This window comes from Lissotriton vulgaris, chromosome 8 (genome assembly GCF_964263255.1).
Source record: "Lissotriton vulgaris chromosome 8, aLisVul1.2, whole genome shotgun sequence".
Classification (NCBI taxonomy): domain Eukaryota; kingdom Metazoa; phylum Chordata; class Amphibia; order Caudata; family Salamandridae; genus Lissotriton; species Lissotriton vulgaris.
In genome coordinates this window covers 546038545-546055540 of record NC_141696.1, presented here as the reverse complement: position 1 = coordinate 546055540, position 16996 = coordinate 546038545, and the positions used below count along the sequence as shown (strand labels likewise).

At 39.6% G+C, this 16996-nt stretch overlaps 10 non-coding genes across 10 annotated transcripts; all 10 read left to right on the top strand.

Annotated features, from left to right (window-relative positions):
* The first annotated feature begins 181 nt into the window (after window positions 1-181).
* TRNAP-UGG (transfer RNA proline (anticodon UGG)) lies at window positions 182-253 on the top strand. The gene has a single exon. It is a non-coding gene; the product is annotated as a tRNA-Pro (tRNA).
* A 300-nt stretch (window positions 254-553) lies between these two features.
* Window positions 554-626, top strand: TRNAV-CAC (transfer RNA valine (anticodon CAC)). The gene has a single exon. It is a non-coding gene; the product is annotated as a tRNA-Val (tRNA).
* A 2120-nt stretch (window positions 627-2746) lies between these two features.
* On the top strand, window positions 2747-2818 carry TRNAP-UGG (transfer RNA proline (anticodon UGG)). Its single transcript has one exon. It is a non-coding gene; the product is annotated as a tRNA-Pro (tRNA).
* A 300-nt stretch (window positions 2819-3118) lies between these two features.
* TRNAV-CAC (transfer RNA valine (anticodon CAC)) lies at window positions 3119-3191 on the top strand. Its single transcript has one exon. It is a non-coding gene; the product is annotated as a tRNA-Val (tRNA).
* Window positions 3192-5695: 2504 nt separating this feature from the next.
* Window positions 5696-5768, top strand: TRNAV-CAC (transfer RNA valine (anticodon CAC)). The gene has a single exon. It is a non-coding gene; the product is annotated as a tRNA-Val (tRNA).
* Window positions 5769-8271: 2503 nt separating this feature from the next.
* On the top strand, window positions 8272-8344 carry TRNAV-CAC (transfer RNA valine (anticodon CAC)). The gene has a single exon. It is a non-coding gene; the product is annotated as a tRNA-Val (tRNA).
* A 2535-nt stretch (window positions 8345-10879) lies between these two features.
* Window positions 10880-10952, top strand: TRNAV-CAC (transfer RNA valine (anticodon CAC)). Its single transcript has one exon. It is a non-coding gene; the product is annotated as a tRNA-Val (tRNA).
* A 2507-nt stretch (window positions 10953-13459) lies between these two features.
* On the top strand, window positions 13460-13532 carry TRNAV-CAC (transfer RNA valine (anticodon CAC)). The gene has a single exon. It is a non-coding gene; the product is annotated as a tRNA-Val (tRNA).
* A 2147-nt stretch (window positions 13533-15679) lies between these two features.
* On the top strand, window positions 15680-15751 carry TRNAP-UGG (transfer RNA proline (anticodon UGG)). The gene has a single exon. It is a non-coding gene; the product is annotated as a tRNA-Pro (tRNA).
* A 300-nt stretch (window positions 15752-16051) lies between these two features.
* TRNAV-CAC (transfer RNA valine (anticodon CAC)) lies at window positions 16052-16124 on the top strand. The gene has a single exon. It is a non-coding gene; the product is annotated as a tRNA-Val (tRNA).
* Window positions 16125-16996: the final 872 nt, after the last annotated feature.

The window sequence follows — 16996 nt, the reverse complement described above, 5'->3', positions numbered from 1 at the left end:
TCCAATGCTGGGACAAAATAAAAGGGGACACTTATAAATGATAGTGATATCATTTGAGAAAGGGTAAGTTGACACTGAATTTCATGTGTATTCACAGACCAAGCATGAAAAAGTCCCCAGCATGATCTTCATTGCGTGCTTAGAGCTGGTATTAGCTTTTCAGAGGTGCGGGCCTTTCGAAGGCTCGTTGGTCTAGGGGTATGATTCTCGCTTTGGGTGCGAGAGGTCCCGGGTTCAAATCCCGGACGAGCCCTTTCATTGGTGCTTTTTTAAAGTAGTATTGAAGTATGCATTTCAAAGCCAATATCAATTTTCTCTTTGCAGTAGTGGATGAATATTTGCTAGAGTCTCATGCTTTTAACCTTGCCCTGCCTGAGCAAATAGGAAACATTTCTCTTTAAGCATTTTGCAAAAATGCTGAACTTGCATGGCATATACAAGCGTTCAGCTAGGGCTGTCTGGGAAGGTTGCATGAAAGAAATCTAAAACCAGAGGCCCTTGGAATAGCCTGTTTTGAGAAGTTTCATCACAGAAGAATCAACTGTAGACATCTGTTTCTGTAGTGTAGTGGTTATCACGTTCGCCTCACACGCGAAAGGTCCCCGGTTCGAAACCGGGCAGAAACAGTTGTTATATTGTCTTGGCTGCAATGTTGAGAGGTGCCATTTTGCCATGAAATTGTCCAGGCCCTGAAGATGGTTTCATGCAGACTCATTCCAAGAAAGTGAATTCTCTTAAAAACACTAAAGTAATTGGCATGTGGATGTATCTGTTGATTCACAGACCTCGCTTTCATAAGAGCCCTGCATTCTGTTCATTGCTCACCTAGAACATGCATTAACTTTGGGAATTGTTGGCACCAACAGGCATCTTAGTTTAGTGGAGTGTTTCTGGTGTTTAAGTGCAGAAGCCCTGGGCTCAATTCCTCGGTGACCCTTCTCAAGGTGATGATACAAATGCATCGTCACCTTTACGTTTAATGTCAGAATTGTTTATTTCTATTTGGTGGTGTATGAATGCTTGCAATAGTATGTTGATTTTTTCTAGCCTTGAATGAATAAAAGCAAATCACTCCTCTTTATGTATTTTTCTAATACATTGATATTTGCATCTCCTTTCCTAGCCTGCATTTTTCACTATCTTACAGGCTGTATATAATAAGTATCAATTCAGGGGCCCTTCTATTACTCAATTCACAACTATTCTATCCTGGCATTGATAAGCAATCTACATCTGCTTCTGTTGTGTATTGGTTATCATGTTTACCTGACGTGTGAAAGCCCCATGTTTGACAGTGCGCGTTAATAAAGAGACCAATGATTTGTATTAAAAGTTGGCATGTGTTTTTGTTACCTTGCACCGGCCAAAAAGTGCCGGAAATGACTTCATTTGCAGTCACTTGAAAAGTAGGGATTCTCAAATAAATGGTAAGAGGTTGGAACAAATCTAAAGGAATGCATGGCATATCTATATGTATGTGTACGCAGGTATCCATATATAAAGATAGATAGATAGATAGATAGATAGATAGATAGATAGATAGATAGATAGATAGATAGATAGATAGATAGATAGATAGATAGATAGATAGATAGATAGATAGATAGATAGATAGATAGATAGATAGATAGATAGATAGATATTGGGAGAGAGAGAGCGTTAATATAAACTGAGACTTTATTTTCCATCAAGCTGTCTTTCCTTTCCTTCAGGAGCAGAATGTTCTGATCATCAGCGCTCCAGAATCTAGTGCTTGGTTGGCAAGCATCACACATTGTGATGTGTTAGCTAAGAGTTCCATGTCGTTCAGACTCATATATTCCTCTGTAGTTGTACCTTGGTGATTCAACAAAATGTGGCATCATAAGCAGCATTCTACTGCCATAGACTGGGCAGAAAAAACATTTAGAATTTCACTGAAAAAGAAAAAAAGCATACTTAGGCAGAGCTTTCTGGACAGTAAGGACATTAGAGTAAGTGATGAATAAGCACTGCTTTTGTTAATTTACATAGGCAGAACAGAGACTGCTGGGAAAAGCCTGAAATTAAAGGCACAGAAAATGCCTGCTTCTGGATAGAACACTGAGAAGGGTTGAAAGTTTTTTCTCTGACCCTGGCCACTTATACAAGCAATCCTATGATAGTCAGAAGGACCCACCCTAAAAAGGAAGGGACAGCCATTTGGACCCTTTCCACCTTTTCTATATCTCGCCTGATCGAGCCTGATTGAGCGGATTAGCACATGTACTTCTCATTTTGGGAAGGTATTGCTTAGCTTGCTACCAGCAGCTCAGTTATGTTATGATGTTAGAGGCTTGCAAGGAATGCTTTAGTCCTGCATTAGGCAGTTTTTATTGCTACTTGCATTCAAGGGAAAGATAATTAGCCAGAATCTGTGACCCAGTTATTCAGCTTGGCATTCCGATTTGCACAAAGGGAATAAGCATTTGAGAAAAAATGCAACATGTGTTTCTTATGTTGTTATGAACAGCTTTTTATTCTTTCTCTTTAGGGTCTAGCCACTGCAGAAATAGATAAATAAGTGCTGACTTCCTGTAAGACGTGTCCAATGCTGGGACAAAATAAAAGGGGACACTTATAAATGATAGTGATATCATTTGAGAAAGGGTAAGTTGACACTGAATTTCATGTGTATTCACAGACCAAGCATGAAAAAGTCCCCAGCATGATCTTCATTGCGTGCTTAGAGCTGGTATTAGCTTTTCAGAGGTGCAGGCCTTTCGAAGGCTCGTTGGTCTAGGGGTATGATTCTCGCTTTGGGTGCGAGAGGTCCCGGGTTCAAATCCCGGACGAGCCCTTTCGTTGGTGCTTTTTTAAAGTAGTATTGAAGTATGCATTTCAAAGCCAATATCAATTTTCTCTTTGCAGTAGTGGATGAATATTTGCTAGAGTCTCATGCTTTTAACCTTGCCCTGCCTGAGCAAATAGGAAACATTTCTCTTTAAGCATTTTGCAAAAATGCTGAACTTGCATGGCATATACAAGCGTTCAGCTAGGGCTGTCTGGGAAGGTTGCATGAAAGAAATCTAAAACCAGAGGCCCTTGGAATAGCCTGTTTTGAGAAGTTTCATCACAGAAGAATCAACTGTAGACATCTGTTTCTGTAGTGTAGTGGTTATCACGTTCGCCTCACACGCAAAAGGTCCCCGGTTCGAAACCGGGCAGAAACAGTTTTTATATTGTCTTGGCTGCAATGTTGAGAGGTGCCGTTTTGCCATGAAATTGTCCAGGCCCTGAAGATGGTTTCATGCAGACTCATTCCAAGAAAGTGAATTCTCTTAAAAACACTAAAGTAATTGGCATGTGGATGTATCTGTTGATTCACAGACCTCGCTTTCATAAGAGCCCTGCATTCTGTTCATTGCTCACCTAGAACATGCATTAACTTTGGGAATTGTTGGCACCAACAGGCATCTTAGTTTAGTGGAGTGTTTCTGGTGTTTAAGTGCAGAAGCCCTGGGCTCAATTCCTCGGTGACCCTTCTCAAGGTGATGATACAAATGCATCGTCACCTTTACGTTTAATGTCAGAATTGTTTATTTCTATTTGGTGGTGTATGAATGCTTGCAATAGTATGTTGATTTTTTCTAGCCTTGAATGAATAAAAGCAAATCACTCCTCTTTATGTATTTTTCTAATACATTGATATTTGCATCTCCTTTCCTAGCCTGCATTTTCACTATCTTACAGGCTGTATATAATAAGTATCAATTCAGGGGCCCTTCTATTACTCAATTCACAACTATTCTATCCTGGCATTGATAAGCAATCTACATCTGCTTCTGTTGTGTATTGGTTATCATGTTTACCTGACGTGTGAAAGCCCCATGTTTGACAGTGCGCGTTAATAAAGAGACCAATGATTTGTATTAAAAGTTGGCATGTGTTTTTGTTACCTTGCACCGGCCAAAAAGTGCCGGAAATGACTTCATTTGCAGTCACTTGAAAAGTAGGGATTCTCAAATAAATGGTAAGAGGTTGGAACAAATCTAAAGGAATGCATGGCATATCTATATGTATGTGTACGCAGGTATCCATATATAAAGATAGATAGATAGATAGATAGATAGATAGATAGATAGATAGATAGATAGATAGATAGATAGATAGATAGATAGATAGATAGATAGATAGATAGATAGATAGATAGATAGATAGATAGATAGATAGATAGATAGATAGATAGATAGATAGATATTGGGAGAGAGAGAGCGTTAATATAAACTGAGACTTTATTTTCCATCAAGCTGTCTTTCCTTTCCTTCAGGAGCAGAATGTTCTGATCATCAGCGCTCCAGAATCTAGTGCTTGGTTGGCAAGCATCACACATTGTGATGTGTTAGCTAAGAGTTCCATGTCGTTCAGACTCATATATTCCTCTGTAGTTGTACCTTGGTGATTCAACAAAATGTGGCATCATAAGCAGCATTCTACTGCCATAGACTGGGCAGAAAAAACATTTAGAATTTCACTGAAAAAGAAAAAAAGCATACTTAGGCAGAGCTTTCTGGACAGTAAGGACATTAGAGTAAGTGATGAATAAGCACTGCTTTTGTTAATTTACATAGGCAGAACAGAGACTGCTGGGAAAAGCCTGAAATTAAAGGCACAGAAAATGCCTGCTTCTGGATAGAACACTGAGAAGGGTTGAAAGTTTTTTCTCTGACCCTGGCCACTTATACAAGCAATCCTATGATAGTCAGAAGGACCCACCCTAAAAAGGAAGGGACAGCCATTTGGACCCTTTCCACCTTTTCTATATCTCGCCTGATCGAGCGCTGATTGAGCGGATTAGCACATGTACTTCTCATTTTGGGAAGGTATTGCTTAGCTTGCTACCAGCAGCTCAGTTATGTTATGATGTTAGAGGCTTGCAAGGAATGCTTTAGTCCTGCATTAGGCAGTTTTTATTGCTACTTGCATTCAAGGGAAAGATAATTAGCCAGAATCTGTGACCCAGTTATTCAGCTTGGCATTCCGATTTGCACAAAGGGAATAAGCATTTGAGAAAAAATGCAACATGTGTTTCTTATGTTGTTATGAACAGCTTTTTATTCTTTCTCTTTAGGGTCTAGCCACTGCAGAAATAGATAAATAAGTGCTGACTTCCTGTAAGACGTGTCCAATGCTGGGACAAAATAAAAGGGGACACTTATAAATGATAGTGATATCATTTGAGAAAGGGTAAGTTGACACTGAATTTCATGTGTATTCACAGACCAAGCATGAAAAAGTCCCCAGCATGATCTTCCTTGCGTGCTTAGAGCTGGTATTAGCTTTTCAGAGGTGCGGGTCTTTCGAAGGCTCGTTGGTCTAGGGGTATGATTCTCGCTTTGGGTGCGAGAGGTCCCGGGTTTAAATCCCAGACGAGCCCTTTCATTGGTGCTTTTTTAAAGTAGTATTGAAGTATGCATTTCAAAGCCAATATCAATTTTCTCTTTGCAGTAGTGGATGAATATTTGCTAGAGTCTCATGCTTTTAACCTTGCCCTGCCTGAGCAAATAGGAAACATTTCTCTTTAAGCATTTAGTAAAAATGCTGAACTTGCATGGCATATACAAGCGTTCAGCTAGGGCTGTCTGGGAAGGTTGCATGAAAGAAATCTAAAACCAGAGGCCCTTGGAATAGCCTGTTTTGAGAAGTTTCATCACAGAAGAATCAACTGTAGACATCTGTTTCTGTAGTGTAGTGGTTATCACGTTTGCCTCACACGCGAAAGGTCCCCGGTTCGAAACCGGGCAGAAACAGTTGTTATATTGTCTTGGCTGCAATGTTGAGAGGTGCTGTTTTGCCATGAAATTGTCCAGGCCCTGAAGATGGTTTCATGCAGACTCGTTCCAAGAAAGTGAATTCTCTTAAAAACACTAAAGTAATTGGCATGTGGATGTATCTGTTGATTCACAGACCTCGCTTTGAAAAGAGCCCTGCATTCTGTTCATTGCTCACCTAGAACATGCATTAACTTTGGGAATTGTTGGCACCAACAGGCATCTTAGTTTAGTGGAGTGTTTCTGGTGTTTAAGTGCAGAAGCCCTGGGCTCAATTCCTCGGTGACCCTTCTCAAGGTGATGATACAAATGCATCATCACCTTTACGTTTAATGTCAGAATTGTTTATTTCTATTTGGTGGTGTATGAATGCTTGCAATAGTATGTTGATTTTTTCTAGCCTTGAATGAATAAAAGCAAATCACTCCTCTTTATGTATTTTTCTAATACATTGATATTTGCATCTCCTTTCCTAGCCTGCATTTTTCACTATCTTACAGGCTGTATATAATAAGTATCAATTCAGGGGCCCTTCTTCTACTCAATTCACAACTGTTCTATCCCGGCATTGATAAGCAATCTACATCTGCTTCTGTTGTATATTGGTTATCATGTTTACCTGACGTGTGAAAGCCCCATGTTTGACAGTGCGCGTTAATAAAGAGACCAATGATTTGTATTAAAAGTTGGCATGTGTTTTTGTTACCTTGCACCGGCCAAAAAGTGCCGGAAATGACTTCATTTGCAGTCACTTGAAAAGTAGGGATTCTCAAATAAATGGTAAGAGGTTGGAACAAATCTAAAGGAATGCATGGCATATCTATATGTATGTGTACGCAGGTATCCATATATAAAGATAGATAGATAGATAGATAGATAGATAGATAGATAGATAGATAGATAGATAGATAGATAGATAGATAGATAGATAGATAGATAGATAGATAGATAGATAGATAGATAGATAGATAGATAGATAGATAGATAGATAGATATTGGGAGAGAGAGAGCGTTAATATAAACTGAGACTTTATTTTCCATCAAGCTGTCTTTCCTTTCCTTCAGGAGCAGAATGTTCTGATCATCAGCGCTCCAGAATCTAGTGCTTGGTTGGCAAGCATCACACATTGTGATGTGTTAGCTAAGAGTTCCATGTCGTTCAGACTCATATATTCCTCTGTAGTTGTACCTTGGTGATTCAACAAAATGTGGCATCATAAGCAGCATTCTACTGCCATAGACTGGGCAGAAAAAACATTTAGAATTTCACTGAAAAAGAAAAAAAGCATACTTAGGCAGAGCTTTCTGGACAGTAAGGACATTAGAGTAAGTGATGAATAAGCACTGCTTTTGTTAATTTACATAGGCAGAACAGAGACTGCTGGGAAAAGCCTGAAATTAAAGGCACAGAAAATGCCTGCTTCTGGATAGAACACTGAGAAGGGTTGAAAGTTTTTTCTCTGACCCTGGCCACTCGTACAAGCAATCCTATGATAGTCAGAAGGACCCACCCTAAAAAGGAAGGGACAGCCATTTGGACCCTTTCCACCTTTTCTATATCTCGCCTGATCGAGCCTGATCGAGCGCTGATTGAGCGGATTAGCACATGTACTTCTCATTTTGGGAAGGTATTGCTTAGCTTGCTACCAGCAGCTCAGTTATGTTATGATGTTAGAGGCTTGCAAGGAATGCTTTAGTCCTGCATTAGGCAGTTTTTATTGCTACTTGCATTCAAGGGAAAGATAATTAGCCAGAATCTGTGACCCAGTTATTCAGCTTGGCATTCCGATTTGCACAAAGGGAATAAGCATTTGAGAAAAAATGCAACATGTGTTTCTTATGTTGTTATGAACAGCTTTTTATTCTTTCTCTTTAGGGTCTAGCCACTGCAGAAATAGATAAATAAGTGCTGACTTCCTGTAAGACGTGTCCAATGCTGGGACAAAATAAAAGGGGACACTTATAAATGATAGTGATATCATTTGAGAAAGGGTAAGTTGACACTGAATTTCATGTGTATTCACAGACCAAGCATGAAAAAGTCCCCAGCATGATCTTCATTGCGTGCTTAGAGCTGGTATTAGCTTTTCAGAGGTGCGGGTCTTTCGAAGGCTCGTTGGTCTAGGGGTATGATTCTCGCTTTGGGTGCGAGAGGTCCCGGGTTTAAATCCCAGACGAGCCCTTTCATTGGTGCTTTTTTAAAGTAGTATTGAAGTATGCATTTCAAAGCCAATATCAATTTTCTCTTTGCAGTAGTGGATGAATATTTGCTAGAGTCTCATGCTTTTAACCTTGCCCTGCCTGAGCAAATAGGAAACATTTCTCTTTAAGCATTTAGTAAAAATGCTGAACTTGCATGGCATATACAAGCGTTCAGCTAGGGCTGTCTGGGAAGGTTGCATGAAAGAAATCTAAAACCAGAGGCCCTTGGAATAGCCTGTTTTGAGAAGTTTCATCACAGAAGAATCAACTGTAGACATCTGTTTCTGTAGTGTAGTGGTTATCACGTTTGCCTCACACGCGAAAGGTCCCCGGTTCGAAACCGGGCAGAAACAGTTGTTATATTGTCTTGGCTGCAATGTTGAGAGGTGCTGTTTTGCCATGAAATTGTCCAGGCCCTGAAGATGGTTTCATGCAGACTCGTTCCAAGAAAGTGAATTCTCTTAAAAACACTAAAGTAATTGGCATGTGGATGTATCTGTTGATTCACAGACCTCGCTTTGAAAAGAGCCCTGCATTCTGTTCATTGCTCACCTAGAACATGCATTAACTTTGGGAATTGTTGGCACCAACAGGCATCTTAGTTTAGTGGAGTGTTTCTGGTGTTTAAGTGCAGAAGCCCTGGGCTCAATTCCTCGGTGACCCTTCTCAAGGTGATGATACAAATGCATCATCACCTTTACGTTTAATGTCAGAATTGTTTATTTCTATTTGGTGGTGTATGAATGCTTGCAATAGTATGTTGATTTTTTCTAGCCTTGAATGAATAAAAGCAAATCACTCCTCTTTATGTATTTTTCTAATACATTGATATTTGCATCTCCTTTCCTAGCCTGCATTTTTCACTATCTTACAGGCTGTATATAATAAGTATCAATTCAGGGGCCCTTCTTCTACTCAATTCACAACTGTTCTATCCCGGCATTGATAAGCAATCTACATCTGCTTCTGTTGTATATTGGTTATCATGTTTACCTGACGTGTGAAAGCCCCATGTTTGACAGTGCGCGTTAATAAAGAGACCAATGATTTGTATTAAAAGTTGGCATGTGTTTTTGTTACCTTGCACCGGCCAAAAAGTGCCGGAAATGACTTCATTTGCAGTCACTTGAAAAGTAGGGATTCTCAAATAAATGGTAAGAGGTTGGAACAAATCTAAAGGAATGCATGGCATATCTATATGTATGTGTACGCAGGTATCCATATATAAAGATAGATAGATAGATAGATAGATAGATAGATAGATAGATAGATAGATAGATAGATAGATAGATAGATAGATAGATAGATAGATAGATAGATAGATAGATAGATAGATAGATAGATAGATAGATAGATAGATAGATAGATAGATAGATAGATAGATAGATAGATAGATAGATATTGGGAGAGAGAGAGCGTTAATATAAACTGAGACTTTATTTTCCATCAAGCTGTCTTTCCTTTCCTTCAGGAGCAGAATGTTCTGATCATCAGCGCTCCAGAATCTAGTGCTTGGTTGGCAAGCATCACACATTGTGATGTGTTAGCTAAGAGTTCCATGTCGTTCAGACTCATATATTCCTCTGTAGTTGTACCTTGGTGATTCAACAAAATGTGGCATCATAAGCAGCATTCTACTGCCATAGACTGGGCAGAAAAAACATTTAGAATTTCACTGAAAAAGAAAAAAAGCATACTTAGGCAGAGCTTTCTGGACAGTAAGGACATTAGAGTAAGTGATGAATAAGCACTGCTTTTGTTAATTTACATAGGCAGAACAGAGACTGCTGGGAAAAGCCTGAAATTAAAGGCACAGAAAATGCCTGCTTCTGGATAGAACACTGAGAAGGGTTGAAAGTTTTTTCTCTGACCCTGGCCACTCGTACAAGCAATCCTATGATAGTCAGAAGGACCCACCCTAAAAAGGAAGGGACAGCCATTTGGACCCTTTCCACCTTTTCTATATCTCGCCTGATCGAGCCTGATCGAGCGCTGATTGAGCGGATTAGCACATGTACTTCTCATTTTGGGAAGGTATTGCTTAGCTTGCTACCAGCAGCTCAGTTATGTTATGATGTTAGAGGCTTGCAAGGAATGCTTTAGTCCTGCATTAGGCAGTTTTTATTGCTACTTGCATTCAAGGGAAAGATAATTAGCCAGAATCTGTGGCCCAGTTATTCAGCTTGGCATTCCGATTTGCACAAAGGGAATAAGCATTTGAGAAAAAATGCAACATGTGTTTCTTATGTTGTTATGAACAGCTTTTTATTCTTTCTCTTTAGGGTCTAGCCACTGCAGAAATAGATAAATAAGTGCTGACTTCCTGTAAGACGTGTCCAATGCTGGGACAAAATAAAAGGGGACACTTATAAATGATAGTGATATCATTTGAGAAAGGGTAAGTTGACACTGAATTTCATGTGTATTCACAGACCAAGCATGAAAAAGTCCCCAGCATGATCTTCATTGCGTGCTTAGAGCTGGTATTAGCTTTTCAGAGGTGCGGGTCTTTCGAAGGCTCGTTGGTCTAGGGGTATGATTCTCGCTTTGGGTGCGAGAGGTCCCGGGTTCAAATCCCAGACGAGCCCTTTCATTGGTGCTTTTTTAAAGTAGTATTGAAGTATGCATTTCAAAGCCAATATCAATTTTCTCTTTGCAGTAGTGGATGAATATTTGCTAGAGTCTCATGCTTTTAACCTTGCCCTGCCTGAGCAAATAGGAAACATTTCTCTTTAAGCATTTTGCAAAAATGCTGAACTTGCATGGCATATACAAGCGTTCAGCTAGGGCTGTCTGGGAAGGTTGCATGAAAGAAATCTAAAACCAGAGGCCCTTGGAATAGCCTGTTTTGAGAAGTTTCATCACAGAAGAATCAACTGTAGACATCTGTTTCTGTAGTGTAGTGGTTATCACGTTTGCCTCACACGCGAAAGGTCCCCGGTTCGAAACCGGGCAGAAACAGTTGTTATATTGTCTTGGCTGCAATGTTGAGAGGTGCTGTTTTGCCATGAAATTGTCCAGGCCCTGAAGATGGTTTCATGCAGACTCGTTCCAAGAAAGTGAATTCTCTTAAAAACACTAAAGTAATTGGCATGTGGATGTATCTGTTGATTCACAGACCTCGCTTTGAAAAGAGCCCTGCATTCTGTTCATTGCTCACCTAGAACATGCATTAACTTTGGGAATTGTTGGCACCAACAGGCATCTTAGTTTAGTGGAGTGTTTCTGGTGTTTAAGTGCAGAAGCCCTGGGCTCAATTCCTCGGTGACCCTTCTCAAGGTGATGATACAAATGCATCATCACCTTTACGTTTAATGTCAGAATTGTTTATTTCTATTTGGTGGTGTATGAATGCTTGCAATAGTATGTTGATTTTTTCTAGCCTTGAATGAATAAAAGCAAATCACTCCTCTTTATGTATTTTTCTAATACATTGATATTTGCATCTCCTTTCCTAGCCTGCATTTTTCACTATCTTACAGGCTGTATATAATAAGTATCAATTCAGGGGCCCTTCTTCTACTCAATTCACAACTGTTCTATCCCGGCATTGATAAGCAATCTACATCTGCTTCTGTTGTATATTGGTTATCATGTTTACCTGACGTGTGAAAGCCCCATGTTTGACAGTGCGCGTTAATAAAGAGACCAATGATTTGTATTAAAAGTTGGCATGTGTTTTTGTTACCTTGCACCGGCCAAAAAGTGCCGGAAATGACTTCATTTGCAGTCACTTGAAAAGTAGGGATTCTCAAATAAATGGTAAGAGGTTGGAACAAATCTAAAGGAATGCATGGCATATCTATATGTATGTGTACGCAGGTATCCATATATAAAGATAGATAGATAGATAGATAGATAGATAGATAGATAGATAGATAGATAGATAGATAGATAGATAGATAGATAGATAGATAGATAGATAGATAGATAGATAGATAGATAGATAGATAGATAGATAGATAGATAGATAGATAGATATTGGGAGAGAGAGAGCGTTAATATAAACTGAGACTTTATTTTCCATCAAGCTGTCTTTCCTTTCCTTCAGGAGCAGAATGTTCTGATCATCAGCGCTCCAGAATCTAGTGCTTGGTTGGCAAGCATCACACATTGTGATGTGTTAGCTAAGAGTTCCATGTCGTTCAGACTCATATATTCCTCTGTAGTTGTACCTTGGTGATTCAACAAAATGTGGCATCATAAGCAGCATTCTACTGCCATAGACTGGGCAGAAAAAACATTTAGAATTTCACTGAAAAAGAAAAAAAGCATACTTAGGCAGAGCTTTCTGGACAGTAAGGACATTAGAGTAAGTGATGAATAAGCACTGCTTTTGTTAATTTACATAGGCAGAACAGAGACTGCTGGGAAAAGCCTGAAATTAAAGGCACAGAAAATGCCTGCTTCTGGATAGAACACTGAGAAGGGTTGAAAGTTTTTTCTCTGACCCTGGCCACTCGTACAAGCAATCCTATGATAGTCAGAAGGACCCACCCTAAAAAGGAAGGGACAGCCATTTGGACCCTTTCCACCTTTTCTATATCTCGCCTGATCGAGCCTGATCGAGCGCTGATTGAGCGGATTAGCACATGTACTTCTCATTTTGGGAAGGTATTGCTTAGCTTGCTACCAGCAGCTCAGTTATGTTATGATGTTAGAGGCTTGCAAGGAATGCTTTAGTCCTGCATTAGGCAGTTTTTATTGCTACTTGCATTCAAGGGAAAGATAATTAGCCAGAATCTGTGGCCCAGTTATTCAGCTTGGCATTCCGATTTGCACAAAGGGAATAAGCATTTGAGAAAAAATGCAACATGTGTTTCTTATGTTGTTATGAACAGCTTTTTATTCTTTCTCTTTAGGGTCTAGCCACTGCAGAAATAGATAAATAAGTGCTGACTTCCTGTAAGACGTGTCCAATGCTGGGACAAAATAAAAGGGGACACTTATAAATGATAGTGATATCATTTGAGAAAGGGTAAGTTGACACTGAATTTCATGTGTATTCACAGACCAAGCATGAAAAAGTCCCCAGCATGATCTTCATTGCGTGCTTAGAGCTGGTATTAGCTTTTCAGAGGTGCGGGTCTTTCGAAGGCTCGTTGGTCTAGGGGTATGATTCTCGCTTTGGGTGCGAGAGGTCCCGGGTTCAAATCCCAGACGAGCCCTTTCATTGGTGCTTTTTTAAAGTAGTATTGAAGTATGCATTTCAAAGCCAATATCAATTTTCTCTTTGCAGTAGTGGATGAATATTTGCTAGAGTCTCATGCTTTTAACCTTGCCCTGCCTGAGCAAATAGGAAACATTTCTCTTTAAGCATTTTGCAAAAATGCTGAACTTGCATGGCATATACAAGCGTTCAGCTAGGGCTGTCTGGGAAGGTTGCATGAAAGAAATCTAAAACCAGAGGCCCTTGGAATAGCCTGTTTTGAGAAGTTTCATCACAGAAGAATCAACTGTAGACATCTGTTTCTGTAGTGTAGTGGTTATCACGTTCGCCTCACACGCGAAAGGTCCCCGGTTCGAAACCGGGCAGAAACAGTTGTTATATTGTCTTGGCTGCAATGTTGAGAGGTGCCATTTTGCCATGAAATTGTCCAGGCCCTGAAGATGGTTTCATGCAGACTCATTCCAAGAAAGTGAATTCTCTTAAAAACACTAAAGTAATTGGCATGTGGATGTATCTGTTGATTCACAGACCTCGCTTTCATAAGAGCCCTGCATTCTGTTCATTGCTCACCTAGAACATGCATTAACTTTGGGAATTGTTGGCACCAACAGGCATCTTAGTTTAGTGGAGTGTTTCTGGTGTTTAAGTGCAGAAGCCCTGGGCTCAATTCCTCGGTGACCCTTCTCAAGGTGATGATACAAATGCATCGTCACCTTTACGTTTAATGTCAGAATTGTTTATTTCTATTTGGTGGTGTATGAATGCTTGCAATAGTATGTTGATTTTTTCTAGCCTTGAATGAATAAAAGCAAATCACTCCTCTTTATGTATTTTTCTAATACATTGATATTTGCATCTCCTTTCCTAGCCTGCATTTTTCACTATCTTACAGGCTGTATATAATAAGTATCAATTCAGGGGCCCTTCTATTACTCAATTCACAACTATTCTATCCTGGCATTGATACGCAATCTACATCTGCTTCTGTTGTGTATTGGTTATCATGTTTACCTGACGTGTGAAAGCCCCATGTTTGACAGTGCGCGTTAATAAAGAGACCAATGATTTGTATTAAAAGTTGGCATGTGTTTTTGTTACCTTGCACCGGCCAAAAAGTGCCGGAAATGACTTCATTTGCAGTCACTTGAAAAGTAGGGATTCTCAAATAAATGGTAAGAGGTTGGAACAAATCTAAAGGAATGCATGGCATATCTATATGTATGTGTACGCAGGTATCCATATATAAAGATAGATAGATAGATAGATAGATAGATAGATAGATAGATAGATAGATAGATAGATAGATAGATAGATAGATAGATAGATAGATAGATAGATAGATAGATAGATAGATAGATAGATAGATAGATAGATAGATAGATAGATAGATAGATAGATAGATATTGGGAGAGAGAGAGCGTTAATATAAACTGAGACTTTATTTTCCATCAAGCTGTCTTTCCTTTCCTTCAGGAGCAGAATGTTCTGATCATCAGCGCTCCAGAATCTAGTGCTTGGTTGGCAAGCATCACACATTGTGATGTGTTAGCTAAGAGTTCCATGTCGTTCAGACTCATATATTCCTCTGTAGTTGTACCTTGGTGATTCAACAAAATGTGGCATCATAAGCAGCATTCTACTGCCATAGACTGGGCAGAAAAAACATTTAGAATTTCACTGAAAAAGAAAAAAAGCATACTTAGGCAGAGCTTTCTGGACAGTAAGGACATTAGAGTAAGTGATGAATAAGCACTGCTTTTGTTAATTTACATAGGCAGAACAGAGACTGCTGGGAAAAGCCTGAAATTAAAGGCACAGAAAATGCCTGCTTCTGGATAGAACACTGAGAAGGGTTGAAAGTTTTTTCTCTGACCCTGGCCACTTATACAAGCAATCCTATGATAGTCAGAAGGACCCACCCTAAAAAGGAAGGGACAGCCATTTGGACCCTTTCTACCTTTTCTATATCTCGCCTGATCGAGCCTGATCGAGCGCTGATTGAGCGGATTAGCACATGTACTTCTCATTTTGGGAAGGTATTGCTTAGCTTGCTACCAGCAGCTCAGTTATGTTATGATGTTAGAGGCTTGCAAGGAATGCTTTAGTCCTGCATTAGGCAGTTTTTATTGCTACTTGCATTCAAGGGAAAGATAATTAGCCAGAATCTGTGACCCAGTTATTCAGCTTGGCATTCCGATTTGCACAAAGGGAATAAGCATTTGAGAAAAAATGCAACATGTGTTTCTTATGTTGTTATGAACAGCTTTTTATTCTTTCTCTTTAGGGTCTAGCCACTGCAGAAATAGATAAATAAGTGCTGACTTCCTGTAAGACGTGTCCAATGCTGGGACAAAATAAAAGGGGACACTTATAAATGATAGTGATATCATTTGAGAAAGGGTAAGTTGACACTGAATTTCATGTGTATTCACAGACCAAGCATGAAAAAGTCCCCAGCATGATCTTCATTGCGTGCTTAGAGCTGGTATTAGCTTTTCAGAGGTGCAGGCCTTTTGAAGGCTCGTTGGTCTAGGGGTATGATTCTCGCTTTGGGTGCGAGAGGTCCCGGGTTCAAATCCCGGACGAGCCCTTTCATTGGTGCTTTTTTAAAGTAGTATTGAAGTATGCATTTCAAAGCCAATATCAATTTTCTCTTTGCAGTAGTGGATGAATATTTGCTAGAGTCTCATGCTTTTAACCTTGCCCTGCCTGAGCAAATAGGAAACATTTCTCTTTAAGCATTTTGCAAAAATGCTGAACTTGCATGGCATATACAAGCGTTCAGCTAGGGCTGTCTGGGAAGGTTGCATGAAAGAAATCTAAAACCAGAGGCCCTTGGAATAGCCTGTTTTGAGAAGTTTCATCACAGAAGAATCAACTGTAGACATCTGTTTCTGTAGTGTAGTGGTTATCATGTTTGCCTCACACGCGAAAGGTCCCCGGTTCGAAACCGGGCAGAAACAGTTGTTATATTGTCTTGGCTGCAATGTTGAGAGGTGCCGTTTTGCCATGAAATTGTCCAGGCCCTGAAGATGGTTTCATGCAGACTCGTTCCAAGAAAGTGAATTCTCTTAAAAACACTAAAGTAATTGGCATGTGGATGTATCTGTTGATTCACAGACCTCGCTTTGAAAAGAGCCCTGCATTCTGTTCATTGCTCACCTAGAACATGCATTAACTTTGGGAATTGTTGGCACCAACAGGCATCTTAGTTTAGTGGAGTGTTTCTGGTGTTTAAGTGCAGAAGCCCTGGGCTCAATTCCTCGGTGACCCTTCTCAAGGTGATGATACAAATGCATCGTCACCTTTACGTTTAATGTCAGAATTGTTTATTTCTATTTGGTGGTGTATGAATGCTTGCAATAGTATGTTGATTTTTTCTAGCCTTGAATGAATAAAAGCAAATCACTCCTCTTTATGTATTTTTCTAATACATTGATATTTGCATCTCCTTTCCTAGCCTGCATTTTTCACTATCTTACAGGCTGTATATAATAAGTATCAATTCAGGGGCCCTTCTTCTACTCAATTCACAACTGTTCTATCCCGGCATTGATAAGCAATCTACATCTGCTTCTGTTGTATATTGGTTATCATGTTTACCTGACGTGTGAAAGCCCCATGTTTGACAGTGCGCGTTAATAAAGAGACCAATGATTTTTATTAAAAGTTGTCATGTGTTTTTGTTACCTTGCACCGGCCAAAAAGTGCCGGAAATGACTTCATTTGCAGTCACTTGAAAAGTAGGGATTCTCAAATAAATGGTAAGAGGTTGGAACAAATCTAAAGGAATGCATGGCATATCTATATGTATGTGTACGCAGGTATCCATATA